Source organism: Falco peregrinus, chromosome 5 (genome assembly GCF_023634155.1).
Source record: "Falco peregrinus isolate bFalPer1 chromosome 5, bFalPer1.pri, whole genome shotgun sequence".
NCBI classification, from domain to species: domain Eukaryota; kingdom Metazoa; phylum Chordata; class Aves; order Falconiformes; family Falconidae; genus Falco; species Falco peregrinus.
In genome coordinates this window covers 31852628-31873106 of record NC_073725.1, presented here as the reverse complement: position 1 = coordinate 31873106, position 20479 = coordinate 31852628, and the positions used below count along the sequence as shown (strand labels likewise).

The window sequence follows — 20479 nt, the reverse complement described above, 5'->3', positions numbered from 1 at the left end:
CAAGGCTACTGCAATACCTTTGATTTTTCTCCCCCTTCTCGTGCCCCCTCTCCCTCTGTATCTTTCTCCCATTTCCTTCTTTGAGTGTACTGCTGCTTTTGAAGGCTTGTGGTCTGTCCTGTGAAATGTCTGATACTTGATCTAAATATTTTGAGGAATATTCTGGAAAAAATCAGAAGAAATTAGACTCTTTTAGCTTTTGCCATTCTGAAGGGCTTGTATTGCTGTGTGCCTGCCTGGAATTAAAATTCTGTTAAATTGCTCTTTTTAATGGTGAAGAACTGAGCCAAGTGACCCAGGCAGTGTCTGTCTATCTTGGATTCCTGTTAGCTACTTTTAGGTTGTTTCTTGCTCTCTGCACCAGTTTTATGGTTTCCATGACCTGGAATGCCCTATAATAGGAGCAGAGGTACTTAACACTGTATTTGGCATTTGAGTCTGTTTACCACACAGAATTTAGCTGTTACAGCATTAATTTCCTTTATTTAGTCAGTCCTTGAATTTATTTGTGTTTTCTGAAGTGCATGTGTGAAGTAAGATTGGAGAGAGGATGCTACATTACATATCAGAAATTGCAGGTTTTGATTTTGAAGATTGTTTGAAAAAGGAATGCAAGGGTTACACACACCCCTCTTTTTTTCTTTAATTTAAAAAATCTGGTGTATATTGTAGGAGTTGCTTATGAGTATGTAGGAAATGTACAAGAATGTACAGCAAGTCATAAATCTGTCATAAATCCTAAAATCCAACAGCTGTTGTAGTTGACCGTAATGTTCACTCTGTGTTTATTAAAACCTTTTTTACTTTTACATTTCCTAATTGTTCATCACTAATGAGGTCCCCGCATCTTGTAGGGGTCACTTCCATGTCTGTATCAGGAGATACTCAAATGGATTTGATTGTGCTTGTCAGTGGGCTTTGAAATCTAATTAGGCAATTATAGCTTAAATTCCACAGCTCAAAATAAATGGAGCTCCATCTTTTCTGTGAGCTATTTTCTAACAATGAAACCTGCTGAGTTTCTGAGTAACTACAACGGACAACGCACACAGATTTTGTTCCATCAAGAATAAAAGCGATGCTGAAGTATGCTGTTACACTCCGAGAAATGTTACAGGCCATATTTCAGAAAATTAGCATTTAGCATTAAAATGTACTGTATATACACACTGTATATGGAAGCCACCTATTTTGTGCAGACTGCCATTTATACTTGCAGGTGAATTATTGCTTGTCATGAAGAATGAACCTACAAGTTTAAAAAGTTGTTTTACTTGCTCCAAGCAGGTTTTCAGAGAGATTCACTTCAGAATTTAACTGCTTTAAATGAACCAACCTGTCTTTCAGAAATACGGGATAGTTACTCGTCATGCCTTGACCTATAAGTACCCAGAGACTTTTGCCTCTGATGATACCTCTTAGCATTTCTTTTAAAATTTACATAGGTGCCAGGATAAACACTGGTGTTATGGCAAATTAAAAGTCTTTTAGAGGGTTATACTAGCACTTGTGTGGATGTTCATTGTATGTATAAAAGTACTGTTGAACCTTTGCTGGTTGCTGACTATATGGTCATAGGCAAGCTTCACTTACAATGAGCCTAAAAAGTCTTGCTTACATTTTTGTATACAGAAACATGTAGATGAAAAGACATGTGCTAAACACTGTGTTAAAGGAGTGAGTCTATCTATATCACAGTCTGCTATGAAATGACTGCTCAGCATTGAGGAAATACTAATAGAAAGTTGCAAACTATCCAAACTGTACCTGGGTGCCAGCTGCATTTCCATGTGGAAACACAAAGCTGGGAATGCTCTCTCCTGTTGAGAAGCAATAGCCTTTGATACTTGAGAGCTGTTAATCAGTCTAGCCATGGCAGGGAAGTGTTTCTTCAAGTGAAACTTTCCTTCATCCTTTTGAATCTAAAAGGATTTCAGGGTGCACAGCATTAACATCGAAGTGGAACTTTGGAAATACATCATTTAAGTCTAGACTAGAGTTGCATTGGCCCTGTAAAATCCTCAGATGTTTTGCCAGATGATGTTCTGCGAGTTTTGAAGAGAGACAATTAACACAACAGCTTTCGTAGAGTCATAGGATGGTTTGGGTTGGAAGGCAACTTCAAGATCAGTTCCAATGCCTCTGCCATGGGCAGGGACACCTTCCATTAGACCACTAGACACCTTCCACATTGCTCAAAGCCCCATCCAACCTGGCCTGGAACACTTCCAGGGATGGGGCATCCACAGCTTCTGTGGGTAACCTGTTCCAATGTCTCACCACTCTCACAGTAAAGAACATCTTCCTAATACCTGATCTAAATCTACACTCTTTCAGTTTAAAGCTGTTACCCCTTGTCCTATCACCCATGCCCTTGTAAATACAAGTCCCTCTCCAGCTTTCTTGTAGGCCCCCTTCAGGTACTGGAAGGCTTCTGTAAGGTCTCCCTGAAGCCTTCTCTTCTCCAGGCTGAACAATCCCAACTCTCTCAACCTGTCTTCATAGGAGAGATGCTCCAACCCATCATCTTCATGGCCCTCCTCTGAACTCACTCCAACAAGTCCATGCCCTTCTTATGTTGTGGGCTCCAGACCTGAACACAGTACTCCAGGTGTTGTCTCATAAGAGCATAGTAAAGGTGGAGAATCACCTCCATCAAAAAAAAATTGTTCTTCACTTGTTCTTTTGGTGGTGGCTGCCACTGCAAATGACTAAAACCAACTTGGTGTAATATTTTGCTGCTTCTGACTGTGCTAGTCTCCTTTCTCTGACAGTTCCTTTTAGATTCAGCTGAACATATACAAAACCATGTTTATTTCTAAAATATGTATGTAGAGGAAAACATTATCTAATTTAGTATTTCAGTATACTGTAAAGCTATGCCAGTCTGAATAACTGCATTTTCTGAGACAAAGTAAAGGTCTGGTTCGTTATGTTGCTTCTTACTCAAGGCGTTCTATGGGATTTAGTTAAATATATAAATGCCTTATCCTTTCTCGTTCTGGCTAAGTGCTCTGCTCACGCAAGCAAACTATTCCTTTTAAGTGTAATAGCTTTTAAGCAGAAACTCATCACATTTCTACACTTACCTGCATCTTTTGACTACTTTTTTCTTTCTTATCCTTATTCTCTTTGACTACTTTTTTCTTTCTTATCCTTATTTTCTTTGACTTTTGTTTCCTATGGAATGTCAAGCTTTCATTGAAATACTTGGGATGTCAAAGAAGCTGTGCCTCTTGAGTCATTTTTAAAGTATGTTGGTCTAGTCTGAGAAATTAATACATTCAGTGGTCAAAGATTTGGAATAAAATGTTAAAGTATTACAATATGTTGGACATAGACTTGTAGATGACTGGGAATTAATGCTTCTTCTGCCTTCAGTAAAATCATCAAATAACAGAGAAACCTACAGATGGTGCTTTAAATTAGTATTGATATGATATTGGAAAAAAAATCTGGACCACAGATTTTTTTTAAGTTCCTCGTCATCTCCTAAAATCTGCAAAATTAGAAAGATGTTTTGGTTTTGTTTTTTTTTTCTACATAACATCTACACAGATGATCTAAAGGTGAGTCTTAGTATCCAGGTGGCCAAGAAGGGCAAGCATCCTGACTTGCATCAGGAACAGTGTGGCCAGCAGGACTAGGGAAGTGATTATTCCCCTGTACTTGGCACTAGTGAGGCTGCACCTCAACCTGGGTTCAGTTTCAGGTGCCTCACTACAAGAAAGACATTGAGGTGCTAGAGCATGTCCAAAAAAGAGCAACAAAGCTGGTGAAGGGTCTAGAGCACAAGTCTTACAAGGAGCAGCTGAGGGAAGTAGAGTTGTTCAGCCTGGAGAAAAGGAGGCTCAGGTGGGACCTTATTGCTCTCTGCAACTGCCTGACAGGAGGTTGTAACGAGGTGGGGGTCATCTCTTCTCCCAAGTAACAAGTGATAGGACAAGAGGAAATGGCCTCAGGTTGCACCAGGGAGGTTTAGATTAGATGTTAGGAAAAAATTCTTCACAGGAAGGATTGTCAAGCTTGGGACAGGCTGCCCAGGGAAGTGGTTGAGTCACCACCCCTGGAGGTATTTAAAAGTCATGTAGATTTGGAGCTTAGGAACATGGTTTAGTGCTGAACTTGGCAGTGCTGACTCAATGATCTTAAAGGTCTTTTCCAACCTAAACAATTCTATTATTCTATGAAATATACATCATACATCCCAGTAGGATGCTTTGATTTTAACCATTTAAAAACAGTTTTTGGATTAGTCCTTCTTACAGCATGAGCTATATGTGTTACCTCAGTTATTCTGATGGACTAAGTCAAGTATTTTGGTGATGGCATTTCTTAAGCTGTTTAAGAATGAGTGAGATGATGCTTACTAACTAGGGTGTGTCCTGCCTAGCTTTAAGCCCACAGTGTGCTGTAATCAAAGGTACATTTTCTTTTTCTTATATGGTAAACTAAACTACTGTCTTATTTTCCCCCCTTCTGAGCAAATTTCTGAGCACTTTTCTCTTTTTAAGTAGCTTTCTATATCCTATTGAAATTTTAATTCCCTCTGAAACGACCATGGAGAGAGAGAGATTCTTAGCATATCTCATCTTGCTTTGTTTAAAAAAAGCTTAATGTGTGGAAAAGAAAAGGAAAAAAGAAGTCCTGAGGTTTTGTGAAGATTTTCAGTAACTTTTAAATCCCTTTTCAGAATGAAGTCATATTACGGTAGTAATAAATTAAGAAAATGCCTGTTCTTTATAAGAATGTATGTTTCAGCATATTTACATTTGAAAAATATTTGCTGTGTTAATATGTTGTTGAGGATAAAATTAGTTGCCCGGCTTTTTTAAGTTCAGTTTACTGAAACCTACCACTGCCAATACAGAAGTATTTGTTTATATAGTAGTTTCATCTTTCTGGCTTTTAGGACAGAGAGTTACTGTCAGGCCTTATGCTGTCTGGTTATTAGATTACACATTTAAGCCCCCCCTGCCCTGGAGAAACTGTGTTAGGTTTTGCCTGCAGGGCTCTGGCTGCTTGGGCCAGTGATAAGACAAAGGGTAGCGGCAAGCTGCCACAGTGGTAGGCACTATTTTGCAAAGCAAAGATATGATGGGCTCAGTGTTTGATGCCTTCCTGTTAATTCTGGAAAATACTTGCTGGAGAAGAACTTGCCAGGCCTTACAGCTGATTGTTTATTCCCCATTTTTATTTCTATTGTCAAGTCTTTGTCCTCTGCCAGGATCTTAATGTCCTTAAAAGACAGATGAGATCTAGTCTTCTGTTTTCATCTCATGTTTTTCTTTTGACATACCTTTTCTTGCCAGACACTTGGGAAGATCTTTCCTAAACTGACTTCCAGCCACTCCCCTGTGGTTGAAACATCTCTGGGCTCCTTCCTCCTTATAGCCCAACATAAACTGTCTCCCTCATTTTAGCTTGCTTTCTCTTTTTTCCTGTGTTTAGGCATTTTTCAACATATGTATAAGTATTACTTAAGATTTCTGTATATTAAATAAAACAAAGCAAAACAAAATACTGCCCCACTTGAAAGACTTCTCTATTATCCCACTGGTCAAGTGTGATCCTGTTTTTCATTTTCCTTTGCTTGTAATTTGTTTCAGTGGACCTATGGCAAATACTGTAATGTGGGGTTTTTTTCTCCTAGTATCTCCAAAATCTCTTCTAATACAGACTTGATCCATGCCATAGCTTCATCTAAGGAGGTCTCTTAATAGTTCCAGAAGTCTTTAACTTGCTTACTTTTCTGCCAGTTTTTTTGATTCTGTCATTACTCTTTTGGAGTTCACTCTATTCTGTACATTCATTGCATGTTTGTATGCAATATTTTTTATCTTCCTTCATTTTTTAGGAAAGTCACTGAATATTCACATTGTATGTACTTTTAATAATTATACCTGGTTTTCCTCCTAAAGAAAATGTTAGATGCAGCCACAAGTCTGAGAAAATGCTGTAACTAGGATTGGATGGAAGTGTTTTATTGGTGAGAACCCTCTTCATATAATACATTTTCAACACAGACCGGTTCCCTCTGCCACGTCCCTGACAGCAGGCTCAAGCAAAGTGGGAGCAGCCATAGCTGTGGTGATGGCACTGCCAGACGAATGGTTCTTCCGAGAACAGATAACACAGCTCTACAAGGAGTCCCAGTTCTGTTTAGCCAGTCTGAAGAGCTTTATGATAGACTTCAGAGGGACCTATCAATAAAGAAGAAAAGGAGGGGTAAGAGGGAAGGACTGTGCTATTCTTTTAAGTAATAATAATAATAACAAAAAATCCTTGCTTGTGCACTAGATGGCATGAAAGCAACCGGTAAAACGGCAGCCACCCTTCCTACCTAGTAGTCATAGATTGCTATAGGAACCATAATTGTATTAGCTCTTCTGTAAATTTTAGTTGCCATTCGTAGTGTTAACAGTGAGTATCAGAAACCACAGACTGATTACTTCAGTATAATTGTAAATATTGTGACTTTGAAAAATGCTTCCCTCCCCACCCCAGTCTTTTATGTTTCTTTTAATGTTGACCTTGGGACCATAAGACCATATACGCAAAATATATGAGGGAACCACTGCAATCAGCCTACTGCTGCCATCTCCCGGCTGGAACTGACCCCATGTATGGACAAGTTTCTTTTCCTTCTGTAGTGAGGGAAAGCTCAGACATTACAGACCCACATGTCTTTGAGAAACTAAAGGCTGTACAGTATTTCCATACCATATGTATGTGGGCAGTTGATGATCATGATGAAAGTACAGCCACAGATAGTTAAATTACATTGCTTTACATACAGACAACACAATTCAGTATCTTATTGAATAACTCAATTAAAAGCAACAACAACACACAAACAAAAAGCAGCCAGGTCCTTTCAGTTTGTTTGCATTGCTGTAGTCTTTTCTTTGAACATATGCCCCGATCTAACAGAATGCTGTCTGCACCCTTTTTCATTTCCACAGCTCATATTTCCACCAACAAACTTTTCCAATTCATTCGGCAGAGAAGGTCATCTTTATCAAATATATGTTTCTAGAATAAATATATATAACTTTCTGTATATTTATAACTAGCACGTAGGAGTGTTTTTTGAACAAAATCCTGTTGAGGCAGATGTCTGGAACTTTCTTTAGTTTTATGTCAAAGACACATGGCTCTATCTTGTCTAAATTTGCTCTATCCAATTTACATTAAGCCAGGATCTGGTCAGAAGTAGTTAGCTGCTAGAACTCCTAGTGACATTAGTATGGGTAATTTCTGATAGATATTAGTCACAGGATCACTATGGTGGTTTAAGGCACCCAGCTAGAAAAACTACAAATTCATTGTCAAACTGTTAGTGTTGCTTTAAAAAGAAATTAAGATGTATATTAAGGATTGTACTAAGGAGTGTTTAGTACTCTTTATTTTTTTTTTTCATTACTGCAGTAATGCTTGTGGCAGTAAAAATGGTAAGAGCAAATAACAAGTCAGTTACAACAGGTAAAAATCACAAAGTAGCCTGTACATCATTGCTGCCCCATCTTTGTCATTTATCCCTCTTTTGCACAAAATTGCAGAGTTTTTTCTAGTGAGTTCCAAAAAAGCAAAATTACCTTGAACTCGCTGTCAGGTTCCCTAGTATTTGTAGCACTTTGTGCGTGGCTGTTTGGGTAAGTTCCACTGCAAGGTGCTGTTGGTGGTTGGTATTGGTTACACCAAAGCTTCTAAGAAGTTATATTTTCCTGAGATTAAAAGGTTTTTTGGTTGGGTTTTTTTTGGGTGTTTGTTTTTTTTTTTTTTTTTTAATACGGTGAAAGATGTCATTGTTTCAAAAGAGGAGGAACATGTTCTGGGCTGTGTTTTCAAGCAGGTAGCTGAAAAGTCAATTTTGCCTTCATAAGATGTGGTGATTTCATAGTTTTATCAGCTAGCTTGTTATAAGTGTAATATTTTGTTCTTATTTGGTATAAGTATCTGTGAACATAATTTGGTTTTGATAGGATTATTGAACAGTTTTTTCTATTACTTTTCAACAGTGTTCTAAGTCAAGGTCGTTATGAACTAAGCATCATGCAAAAGGAGGAGGACAGTACTTATGGGTACTCCATGTGAAGTGTTATTTTCCCCTCTCTGTGGTTATGTGGATAACATTGAAATATCAAGAAAACACCATACTTACTGAGTGTCTCAGGATTCAAGTGTCTGATTTCGGTGGCAAGATGGTTTCTATACTTTCCCAATAATTATATCAAATAGAGGCTTGCCAGATACTGAGGAACGCTTTTTCAGGCCTGTGAATTTGTGATTATGATTGCCAGATACTGAACTGCATATTTATGGTTTGGGGTTTTTTTGGTGGATTTTTTTTTTTGTTATGGGAGATTTTTGGGTCTTTTTGGTGAATGAAGAAGGAAGTGTTGATCCTGATTTATCAAAGATAGTGGTACAGACTATAAAATTAAGTCTTATTAAAAGTCTTATTAGTTCTGCATTGTGTCTAAAGAACTAATAACATTTAGTGGTGCAAACTGAGAACTGAAGCAACAATTGTTACCTAGTGCCTTGCACTGACTTTGTCCCAGTGAGATGACAGGTCTAATAGCGTAGCTAGAACTGCAGATTAATTGCCCTGTGTTATCATGAAGTATGGGAATATTGAGGTAGATCTTCCGTATGCTTACCAGGATGTCCCAATAGCTTGATTTGATTAGCTGTTGCTTTGGTTAGACAGGCTTTTTGAATCTTTCTGCTGCGTTTTTTGCCTTCTTATTTCCTGTGATGCTACTGTGAATGCATCAGGAGAAGGCTGCTCTCTCATAAGACTGATGTGAGGCTGTGAGGAGCTGCTCCCCTGCACTGGTGCTTGTGGAACACCAGGGCTCATCAATGGAGATAAAACTAGTGTCATCTTTTCAAAAGCAGTTTGAACAGAGCCAGATCAGAGTAGGTGACAACTGCCTGACATCTCATCTCTTACAAGCCAGACTGTGTGGGCACAAGAGCTTTATCCTGTGGCCAAAACTCACCCTCCAGCCCTCCTCAATCACTCTGCTTCCCAGGCTGGCTGATTAAGCAGGAATGGCAGCAGCAAGAGAGCAGAATGGAAAAAACCCCAAACCACCTCAGAAAATAGAGCATAAGGAGATCTTTGTACTGGGCAGTGCACTTAAAGATATGCATGCAGGCTGTGGGAAGCCCTTGGGAAGGGGGCACACAGTGCAGAACTCTGCCACCATCCCAAAACTACCCTGTGAATAGAAAATTTCTTGTGATAACATAGCTGCGTGACTGCTTCTGCCTTACGGGTCCCTCTGCTGGCCTTATTGCTTGATGGAGTATTTTCAAAAAAAAGTTCCAGTTAGGCCTTCTGTGTATCTTCATCATCATTGGTGCTGCAGGCGTGATGAGAACAAGCCCCAGCTTGCAGCTCCCCAGTCTTTTCACCAGGTTCAGGTTCCTGGTAGTGCTGCAGTCTTTCTGAACCAGGGAGGAACAGCAGGTCTGAGCTGGTCAGAGTGGTTGAGTGTGGAGGTAACTAACTGAAACACACGAGGCTTTATTTGGTACTTCATGTGTTAGGGCAGGAAGAAGATACAGTTTTCTTGAAGTAGTCCAGATGAGTTTCTCTACTATTTGGAAAAGCATGTGAAATACATTGGAGTTATTGTTTGTTATAGTTTAAGCTTACAATGTTTGCCAAATACGTATTTCTGTGAATGCACAGACAAATGTGTGTGGCAGAGAAGGATGGAAATACTCTTTTTGGGCTAATTAAATTCTGAAGATGGAAAAAATGCAGTACACAATCTGTAGTGTTTCTGGTAGGTTTTGGGTGGGGTTTTTTTGTTCTTTATCTTACTTCCTTCTGTTTTTATATTGATGATTATGATTATTGCCTTATATGATTATTGATTATGATGATTATTGGCTTTGCATTTCAATTCAGGAGTTGTAATTCTTCCCTATTTATTTATTTGTGAGTTTATATCCAAAGCTGCTGTCATAAGTTCCAGAATCTTCAGTTTATAGAGTTTTGTTTACTCTTTTTTACCAACAACCTGGATTGCATTCCTGTTTTCTACAGCTGAACAAACAGAAGGCCATATCCATCAAAAACATAGTCTTGAACCAAGTGAGCTCATATAAACTATATCCCTAAACGGTACTGAATTAAAATTGATTTGTACTTATGGGACAAGAAGTCGTCTCAGATTTTCTGTTCATCTTCCATGTTACTTAGTTACATAGTTACAAAGTTTAGCTTATTATGAGAATGAACTTATTAGCAAGCTTGTAAACAAAAAACACCTGCCAGAAACGGTGGTGGTGTTTGGGTTTTTTTGTTTGTTTGGACATTTGGGTGTTTAGTTTGTTGGGTTTTGTTGTTGTTGTTGTGTCTTTTTTTTGTTTGGTTTTTTTTTCTTTAAAATCTTTCTATGAAACTGGAGGAAGGGAATTCTGTTAGAATTGCCTTCAAATGAGAGTATCGGGAAAAATCCGATGCTCAGTCCCACTACTTTTGCCTTAGAAAATCTTTTGCGTGTCTGTTGCTCTTTTCATTTTTATCAGTAAAACCACCATCTGAGTTGATTCATATAGACTTATGCAAATACATTTTGGTTGCCAAATTCTGATTAAAACCCACTCATGCCTGAAGCTAGCTTGAGATTTTCAGGTTATCAGATATCCTTGTGCTTTTCTTTGTGCTAAACCAGATTTTTGTACCAAGACACTTTTTTTTTTGTTGTTGTTGTTGGTTTTTTTTTCCCCGATCTAATTTAAAGGAAATTATGTAGAGGGAAAAGAAGAAAAGTAGAAAGAAAAAAAGCCTGTGACATATTAAGTTGATTCTGACTGAGCAAAGTGGGTTTGAGTGATGTAATGAAAGTTCATATTTTACATATACTGTTTAGAAATAAAATAGAAAAATCTTGGCCTTGTGTTTAAATCCTACTGGACTGTAGCATTTTTGGGAATGTAAATGCAACTTTTGGATCTCAGACAAATAATTTTACCTATTCATATTAAATCTCTCAGAATTCTGCATCGCTTTCAAGTTTGTGCTCCTTTTCTTTGTGTTGCTGAGGATCTGGTCCCTTCCTATAAGCCGTATGCTATCTGCTGTTCCTCTAAACCAAGGTATTGTGCAAGGGAGCATTGTTAGTCCTGGAATACAGTGTGGATTACAAAACTTCAAAGTGGAATTAAATCCCATGCACAAAAGAAACTTGGGTATATTTTATTCCAGTCTTGTTTCACAGCTGTATTTTCATAGGAAAGCTGAATTCTCGTTGGGTAGTATGGACATTCACATGCATTGGGTTTGAAATTAATTACAGTAATGTTACACTTACCTTGGTGGTACTTTGTACAGTTTATGCACTTTAATTTATGTAATTATATAGCATATTGATATTTAATTTTTACAGCACCATTTTGTAGAAATAATAATTATATTCCTTTCTTAATAGATGTTTGTCAGTTTGAAAAGAAGCTAGAATTAAAATTTTAAAGCAGCCTTTTAGTTTTCTTTCTAATTCTTAAATAACTTTATCCTGCTACTTAATATAAGAAATTAAGTATTTTCTATTATTTATTTTATATTGCCATAAATATTCTGGCTATGTGAGGAAAACATTGTCATCAAAACATATTGTGAGTTTTTTACACTTCAATAGAATCGATTATTACAATTAATGGCTTTTTTTCCTGTTCCTTTCTGGCTAGATTGTCAGAACCTCTTAGTATCTGAAGTTGTTCAAAATCTCTTGGATATCGTAAAAGGATTCTAGAATTAGCTAGGGCACTACACCATGTCCCTACCCTAAACTACAGTTCAATTAATAGAAAAATAACAAAGAGGGGTTTTTGTGTGCATACACCCAATTTTTGTTTAGATTCTTAAAAAAAGCAAAAAACCCCAACCCCTTCGCAGCCCTGTCCCCACACCCCTCCCAACACAATGAGCTATTTTCCTAGATGCATGGTTCACAAGATACTGACTTACAGGATCTAATGTAAAATTAGGGTTCAAAGAAAAGATTTCAATATGATGCGTTCTGTACTTTCCCCATCAAGATTAAGTATTTCTTAACTTCTTAACAATACCCTCGAAGGAGAGAAGCTCTTTAAGAAACTATTGCCTTTTTAAGATAAATAACAGTAGTTCTAGTAACAGTTCTATCTGATTAATATTATTCAACTTATTAGAAGTTTAATTATTATTCAAACTTATCTATGTATTTGGTATCTGCAAGTTTCTGGTAAAGAATATATAACTGCTTTTAATAGTGTTTTGCATATAAACTGAATGTGTAATTGGGATCTGAGCCAGAATTTAAATGAAATCTTAAGTAGACTACAGAAACTGTGGCAGGCAAAATTCATTCATCTCTGTCCTTGTATTATGAAATTAGATTAAAAAGCTCATATACTTCCTGAATTGGACTTACAGTTTGGACTTTTTCTTTTTTGATATTTTACTATAAACGTCTTATGAGGGGTTTCTTACTCTAGTTCTTATGGTATAGTCTATATATATGGTCTACTATATTTTTAAAAATGTCCTTATTTCACACTTCTTAAAGTCCTTTCCACTTCTTAAGGATTAAAAAAATAAAAATCTTTATGGGTATAGCCGCGTTGAATTTCATTTCTACTTAAAACAGCAGAGACACCCTGCCAGCAGTGGTTAGCTGAGTGTAGTCTATTGCCATAAAGATAAACTGCACAGGTTTCCCAGCCATGAAGGTCAAAGGACACATGCACAGCTATTTATTTGCTTTTAAACCAGAAGGAATATGATTTATGCAGGATATTAGCTAATGTCATAGTGTTGAGCTTTGCAGGTGCGGCCATGGGAGCCTGACCCCCCGCTAATCCCCCTAAGCGCAGCAGGCATGCGTGCAATAGCTTTGTTGTTGCCGTGCTGCTTCTTGACTTTGTGCAGTGGTTTCAGAGGCGAGGCTGTGTTTCCTGTACAGGCTTCCGAACTTTTGAGTACATTCAAAGTAAGCAAGTCACAGACATTTGGGCAATGCATTTGGACAGAATTACCAATACCTGGAGTTGCTTTTATTCTTATTGCAGGTGTTAGCTTGCTTGGGTTTGATGCTGGCTTTGCTTAGTTTTGTATTAAACTTTTGCTGGAAGTACTTCCTGGCTTCTTGCTCATCTGCCAAGTCAAAAAGCATGTGGAGCACCCAGAACTGAAGCAGTCGACTCCTCCACAAGGGATTTATACAAATGAGCTAGGCTTGATCCACACACACTCTTCAGGGAAATAAGCCCGAGATCTGACTAACTGTTAAAAAGGCCCTAGTAATGCATCTTTTAGTTTCTTTTAATGGTGCATCATTGCACTGTCTTACCTGCATTCTCTAAGAGGGAGAATATGGATGACCTGCCCAGTAAAGGCAATGGGACGAAGCATACTGACTTTTAGGCCTTGTTACTTTGTTTTGTGTACATGTAGAGAGCAGAAGTGTTATGCAATGGATTACAAACAGCTATCTTACTGCTTCTCTTTTCTGCTATTTTTTACTTACCTTACTCTTTGGCTTAATTTGAAGTGATGTGCTTATTCCTTGCATGTAAGCGTAAGCTCCGGCTGAGATGTAACTAGGTAACAATCTTTAGAGTAGGATTTACAACAGTCATTCATCCTCTTGCTTGTTGTTTGATAGGTTCTACACACAGGTATAGGCTGTAATTTTAAATTTAAAAAAATAATTTTAAAAATAGTGGTTTAACGCTATTCAGAATAATAGTAAGAATAAAACTTGGAAGTGATGAAGTGCATAAATATGACAGTTGATTGTACTTGAAAGAAAAAAATTAGTGATGGTTCACATCAGAGTTTGGCTGTGAGATTATTAAGTATAAAGATATGAACATAATTGTATTGGTTTGAAATATTTTCTCACAATTAGGAGACACTGGTGATTTAAGAACAAATGCACATGGAATTTTTGCTCTTAGGCTAAAGAAAACAAAGGTTTATTATACCTGTTACCTTTTCCACACAGGGACAAAAAAAGCTTCTTTTCCACCAGATTATAAAATATATTATTGGCATGTCTAGTTATATGAGAATCATATCGGGTTTGTCCCTTACCAAGATAGAAAAGACAGGAATATTTTAATGTGTTTTATATATTTAGGGTATGTTAAAAAAAATACGTTTTGTAAAGGGGCAGGAGGGAACCCCTAGAGGGAGCCAGAGTCTGTCTTACAGCTGCAATAGCGACCTTTTACATGGAGTTGAAACTGTTTCCTCGAGTAAACTATTATTTTTTCCTTCTTAAAGGATTTATTCCTTTTTTTCTTTTTTTTTTTAGTTTGAGGTTTAAACGTACTGTCTTTTGTGCTACTTAAAAATGTATGGCACAATTTACATGTTGAAGTTCATAGCTGTTGCCCACGATGTTTCAAGGAGGGATGCGTGAGGCGGTGATGGGCGTCTGAGTGATGGAGGGGGCTGTATCCTGCTACGCTGGCACAGCACTTCTGTGTGTGTGTGTATGTGCACACACGATGCTTTGGGCGCGTTCAGGAGAATGAAGAGATATTCCCTTCCCTACCATAAATCGTATCTGTTTCAGTTTTGAAATACAGGTAATAATTTCCTTGATGCCTTACTACTTTTTGAAAATTAAAGATACTACAATTTGTGAATGTTTATATTTTCTGTTAAGTCCAGCAAATGAGGAAAAAAATCCTACTTTTCACCTTTTCCCTCTCTCTGTAAGTAGAAGCAGAGGGTGAGAAAGCAGTTTCACCCTTCTGCTCCTTTCCACCCTTCCTCTTCTAGTCTTAGCACCCAGTCCCTGCAACCTGGTCATACACCCTTCACTTCATAAGTGCCAACCTTTTATCCCATGGGCAAATTTTTTGACAACATCCCTATAAAATATATCTCCTTCTGGGAATGTCATGTTACGCACTCAGCAAAATGTCTTCCAATACCTTAGCGAATCAGCAACATATTTTAAGAAACGCTTTATTTCTATGAGCCAAATACCCTGATGTTTATTGGATTTGTCACAGCATATAGGGTTTCTCCTGTTGCCACACTGACCTTCATATGCTATTGTGTTGCAAACCAACTCTTTATGTAATCAAATTAGGAAAAGAATGCTTAATTAGCAATAAATGATCCCATTTAAAAAAACCAAATAACTAAATTTGTTCACCTTCATTAAAGCTTACTTTTAATTTTGGTGATTTAGGATTTTGATCCATGGTTTGAAAACACAGCAAAACAGAACTATTTCTAATTGAGAGGCTATCAAACCTCTTTCAGCAGGACACTACATTTACGAGTGGACTTGGATCTCATAACTCCTGAGCACCACAGAAATGAGCAGCTTATGAAAGTCTTTTCTCCTGAGAAAAAGATATGTGCTATTTAGCCATAAATCATTGTATATTCCCATTATATCACAAAGAATTAAAGAACACTAAGTAAATGATTTTTCCCCTCCTCCCATGGGCTCCTGAGTCATGTTGTAAATGCTGGATTCTGTTGTTGAGTGATGCAAAAGCTACTGTTGCAACCTTTTATTCCCTGGGTGCAAATTATTCCTTTGTAATATAATTGAAGGAAATCAGTTTTATTATTTGCTGTATCCTGGGTATCGAGAGCATGCAAGCAGGAGGGAGTATAGAACCAGTCACCACTCCAAACTACCATTGTGTGAAGGCTCAGGTCAGCAAAGTAATTGTTTAGTTTGTGAACTCCCTTGCACTTTCTTAGTATTCTTCTAATTATCTTCATATGTTTTTCTTAAGATTATACAGTGTGCTTCTGTCCTACACAAAGTAAAATATCCATGACATAGAAGAAGAAAAGATACCCTGGCAGTTACTGCTGGTGCTATGATACAGTTAACATGTAGAAGTGAGCCAGAGCAATATAAATTCAATGGTATTTCATTGAATTAAGTGTAAACTTTATCAGGGCTTTCAATGTGAGAGAACTATTTGTAGTAATCTGCGTAACTGATGTTCGCTCTTTTGCATAAATTTCTTTGAATGTTTAATACCAGCTTTGACTAAATACTGCCTTGTTTTAGTAGCCATATCCTGCTCTTCAGTAAACAAACTTAGAACATTTGATGTGGATGTTAGAGGGGAAATAGTTAAATTTGGAGTGTAGGAATATGTTAGTCTGCATTCCAAGTATACAAATTATACTTCTAGCTTCAAAGTACTGTATAAATACATGTCTTAGATGGCAGATTAAGAACCACCAGGGAAAAATAACCACAAAAAAACCACCACCAAATGAGAACAAAATATTGTTACTTATAAAGTATGCTTCTGGTAGCAGCATTTCTGAGTTTTGTGTGCTAAACATCTATTCTTGACCTTGAATTGACCTTGAAGTTTATGAGCTAAAGGTAACAATTATGCAACAGCTAAAATATGCAGACGGGACTTTACTGCCTAAAAAGAACTGCTGTCCTGTGTTGTGTTTGAATTAACACACTTTGCTGTTTATGAAACTTAACTTTGTCCTGCTGGAAAGCCAAGCAGAAAGGAGTGCTGGAAGCTTATGTGCAGAAGTCTCAGAACAAAGTGGGGGGCGAGCGTAGGAGGTTGGCAGATGCATCGTGTTAGGTCAGCTCTGCAGGAGAAGTTAATGGGCTCTTCCTTTGTGCCATTTCTGAATGCAGCAAGTGTGCCCAGTGAATATCTCCAGCCAGAGATTTAATGCTGAAAAAGCTCCGTTGCAATACAAACTTTCAAGGAGGGTGAAATGAACCTTTGTCATCTAAAGCACTTGCTCATAAAGCGGCCTTGTCATAGACTTAATTTTATTAATTTTTATCATGTGTTACAGCCTCTACAAGGTGTCATCAAACTTTAAGCTCTAGTTGTGGTGCATTCATGAGGCAGTAAAGTGACTGTATTGCATCTGGTGTACATTACAACTCCTCTTTTTCTCAAGGCAGAAATTATTTCTCACATTTAATGTGTTTAGACTGTAATTTGGACAGTGATCACTGGTATCCCTTATAGCTTAAACTGATATCTCCATTTCTCATCCTTCTGTAAACAAAAGGCTTATTTGTCTTTTTAAAAAGAAAAAAAACACAACCAAAAACCAAACCAAAAAACCCCACAATCAAAAAACCCACCAAAATGTATTACGTTTTTCTTCTGTTCTACTGAATGATGCAATAGACAATAAATTCCAGTGCATGACACTTTGAAAGTAGATGTACTCAGACATATATAGTTTTACAAAAATATATTTTTGTTGTTCATACTTTCTAGTGACGTGGAATTTCAAAGCAATGCAAGCAGTTTGTGACATACGTGCAGGTCACTAATTTTGGCAATAAATGAATCACCCCGTGGATCCTATCTTACTCTTTGCATTGGCCACAACCACCTGCTTCTTCATGAGAGGACAACCAAAGGTGTAGTTGCAATTTTCCTGCTGTTTTTCGTATTCTAAGACCTTGGAACTTGGAATCTTGGAAACACACAGTGTCTGCATCAGGTGGACAGTGATGTGTATCTACTTATCTGACAGATGTGTTTAGGGAAGATGATGATATTTGAAGAGTATTTTTAAGATAAAAAGGGCTGGAACCTTAAGGTCTGTTCCTCAGGTAAAATCGGATGTTGTGCTGTCCTATATCTGCAGCAAGGACTGAGAAAACTAACAAAATTCCAGGACATTGCTTTAAGTAGCAGGTGTTAGGTTGCCGTGTCTTTCCTAAACAGATGCTTTAGCTGCAAAAGAAACAGACCAAATGCACACACTCCAACTCTGGAAGCATTTAAATCTAAGTGTTTAAATGTGTGGACATACTTCCTTTATATTATAGCTGGAACATTGTCATCATTAAAATACTAGCTAATGACAAAATTGTTCTTTAGATGCTTTTTCATAACCTTGAGATAATGAAAATTAATATCATGTGCAAACAGGGCATGTTTTCCCTTGACAACAATCATTACAGGTGCTACAAACTTTGTTGAGCATAATACGCATCTTCGGTGACAAACTTCCCTAAAAGCATTAGAAAATAATTTCCTTCATAGTTATGCTTTAATGGAGAAGTTTCTAATGGTTGCAAAATCCTCTAAGTAATAATGAAATCCTGTCATTTTATATTTTCTCCCAAATCCGGTATGAATGCTATTCTTTTGTAAGTTATAACAAAATGAGTCCCTTTGCCCAGCTGGCTTTCCTGGGAACTACTGGGATATTTTAGGAAGAATAAAATGGATCTCTTCAGTTCTGCCAGTGTGAAATATAGTTTGTCCTTACTGCTACCTTAAGAATTTGTTACACTGCTGTTCTAGGATTCATGGAACTTAAGGTGAATTATGACAACTCGGATATGATTCTTTTTCACAATTTCTATAAAAATAGCTAGTTATCTATGCATGAAAGAATTTCCAATGGGGAAAAAAAAAGAGAAGCTTTTTTTCCCTGAGGCTCATGTTGCAGTGTATTCTAATGTGCTGGTGAGACCATCCCTGACCTTTGCAGGTTAAAGAGATTCCTCACAGTACGATGGGCACACTTTAAATCAAACCCTGTATGTCAATTTTGCTGTAGTTGAGTACCTAGGAAATAATTTCCGTATTATGTAATATGTATCTAAATGCTGTGATGATTCCCTGCATGGGTTTTGTGACTTTATTCCTGCTCCCTCATTTGGAAGATCCAATAGGAGACCTTTCTCCAGAGCTTCAGAAGATGCTCTCAGTGGATCCAATAAAGAAACTTTTTTTTATTGCAAAAAACCTAATTTAACCAGTCCAACCCAAAACTTCAATTGGAAAGCTTTATGTAGCCTAGAGGAGAACTGACACCACCTGGAGCATTTAGGAGCCCATCTTTCCCTGACTCAGCTTTGGCCCTGATTATATCTGGGCCTGAAGCTCGAGTGTCCAGCCATGCAGCTGCTCGACAGTTTGAGGCCGAGTCTCTTTTCTTTTTTTCCTTCTAAATGCATGCATTTCATCCCTGGAACTAAGTGGGATTTTTTTGGAAATCTTAATTGTTTGGTAGTATGACAAAAAAAGTCTTTTTACCTGGGACAAGATCTGCAAGGCTTTTGTTTGGAAAAGAACTGTCTTTCAGAGAGGACCCCGGAGCCCTTTGCACAGCAGCATATGGTAGGCTTCAGTAAGGTTCAGAAGCCATTCTGCTGAGTCCCGGTCTTGTAATGCATCACTCGTGTTTTAAGGAAGTCTCCAAAATTAATAGTACACTGCATGTATATGATATTTCTTGCCCCTAAATCTTTAGGTCACTTACTGTACTGGCTCTGCAGAGCACATTGTGTTTTTTCCGGTCAAGAGTGGGAGACTTAGACGTGATGTCAGTATGTTGTACTGAGTTTTATTAATATCGAAAAGCTGATGTATGGCTTGGACTTATATTTTAAATTAGTACTATCTACAATATAATGCAGAATACTGGAATTACAGTTGTTCCATAATACTTCCCATGTGAATGCTGCAACCTTGGCTTCACAAGGTCAGAAAATCTTTGCTGGCCCTGAGGATAACTCTTGTCAGTTTGCTGAGCGTAATGATAATGAAATGCAACCTGTTATTCCTCATTCAGAGTACTGCCTTTTAGAGGAAGGTGCTAGGCTGTGGGATTTAAGATTATGAATGACACATGAGAAGGATAGTACGGACTAAATGAGACATCGTCTTGCAATGCATCAGCTACTCTAAGGTAAATTGTAGTGGTGTACACGTTTCTTTGGTGGGAAATGCAAGGAAGTGGATGTCATGACACCACTGGGTAAGACTGTGTGTAGGTGAATAACATACAGTAGCTGTTGGGTTTTGCTCCCACGCCCTCTGTTTTTCACAGTGGTGTTTTCATCTGCCAAGGAGCAATAATCTCAGTGCTGAAAATGGCATTTATGATGATGAATATAGTTGGGCATTTGGGGGTTTTTTTGCTGTGTATGTCAACTTGTTTTCTCAGCTTCACATATGATATGGCCTTAGTTTCTACTGCATATTAATATCACCATATGTGAGAAATAAACTCCAGAGAGAGGACAAGTGCCTTTTCCAAGACCACACAACAAGTCAGTAGCAGAACTGCAATGAAACCACAAGAATTCCTGGCTTCTTATTAGGCTTTTGAGGCATTCTGGAGGGCCTCATTCAGACCTGTAGAGAATAGTTTCTATTAAAAAGTAAATTTTAAACATGTCCCAAGGGCAATTAACACTTAAGTTGTGTTCTATAGTATGGCATAAACAGGTGTTAGATGGTACTGTCTACCTGCTGGCATTCTTCTGATTTTTCTAGCCATTTGGTGGTACTGCGCTTCTGGTAATAAAGAAAAGCTAAGGTAAAGAGGTCAGCAGTAACTGCAGCAGATGGTTAAACCACATGTCTTGTCCTGAGTAGCATTCTCACAATTTGGTCCTTTGAGAGCAACTGTGAAAGATAGCACAAAAACCTCAACCATATGCAGTCCAGTAGTATTAGGTAG

The 20479-nt window shown here is 37.7% G+C and overlaps 1 protein-coding gene across 3 annotated transcripts in view; it reads left to right on the top strand.

Annotated features, from left to right (window-relative positions):
* Window positions 1-20479, top strand: part of HDAC9 (histone deacetylase 9) — a 485158-nt gene that overhangs the window by 109579 nt on the left and 355100 nt on the right. The gene's annotated exons all lie outside the window — the stretch shown is intronic.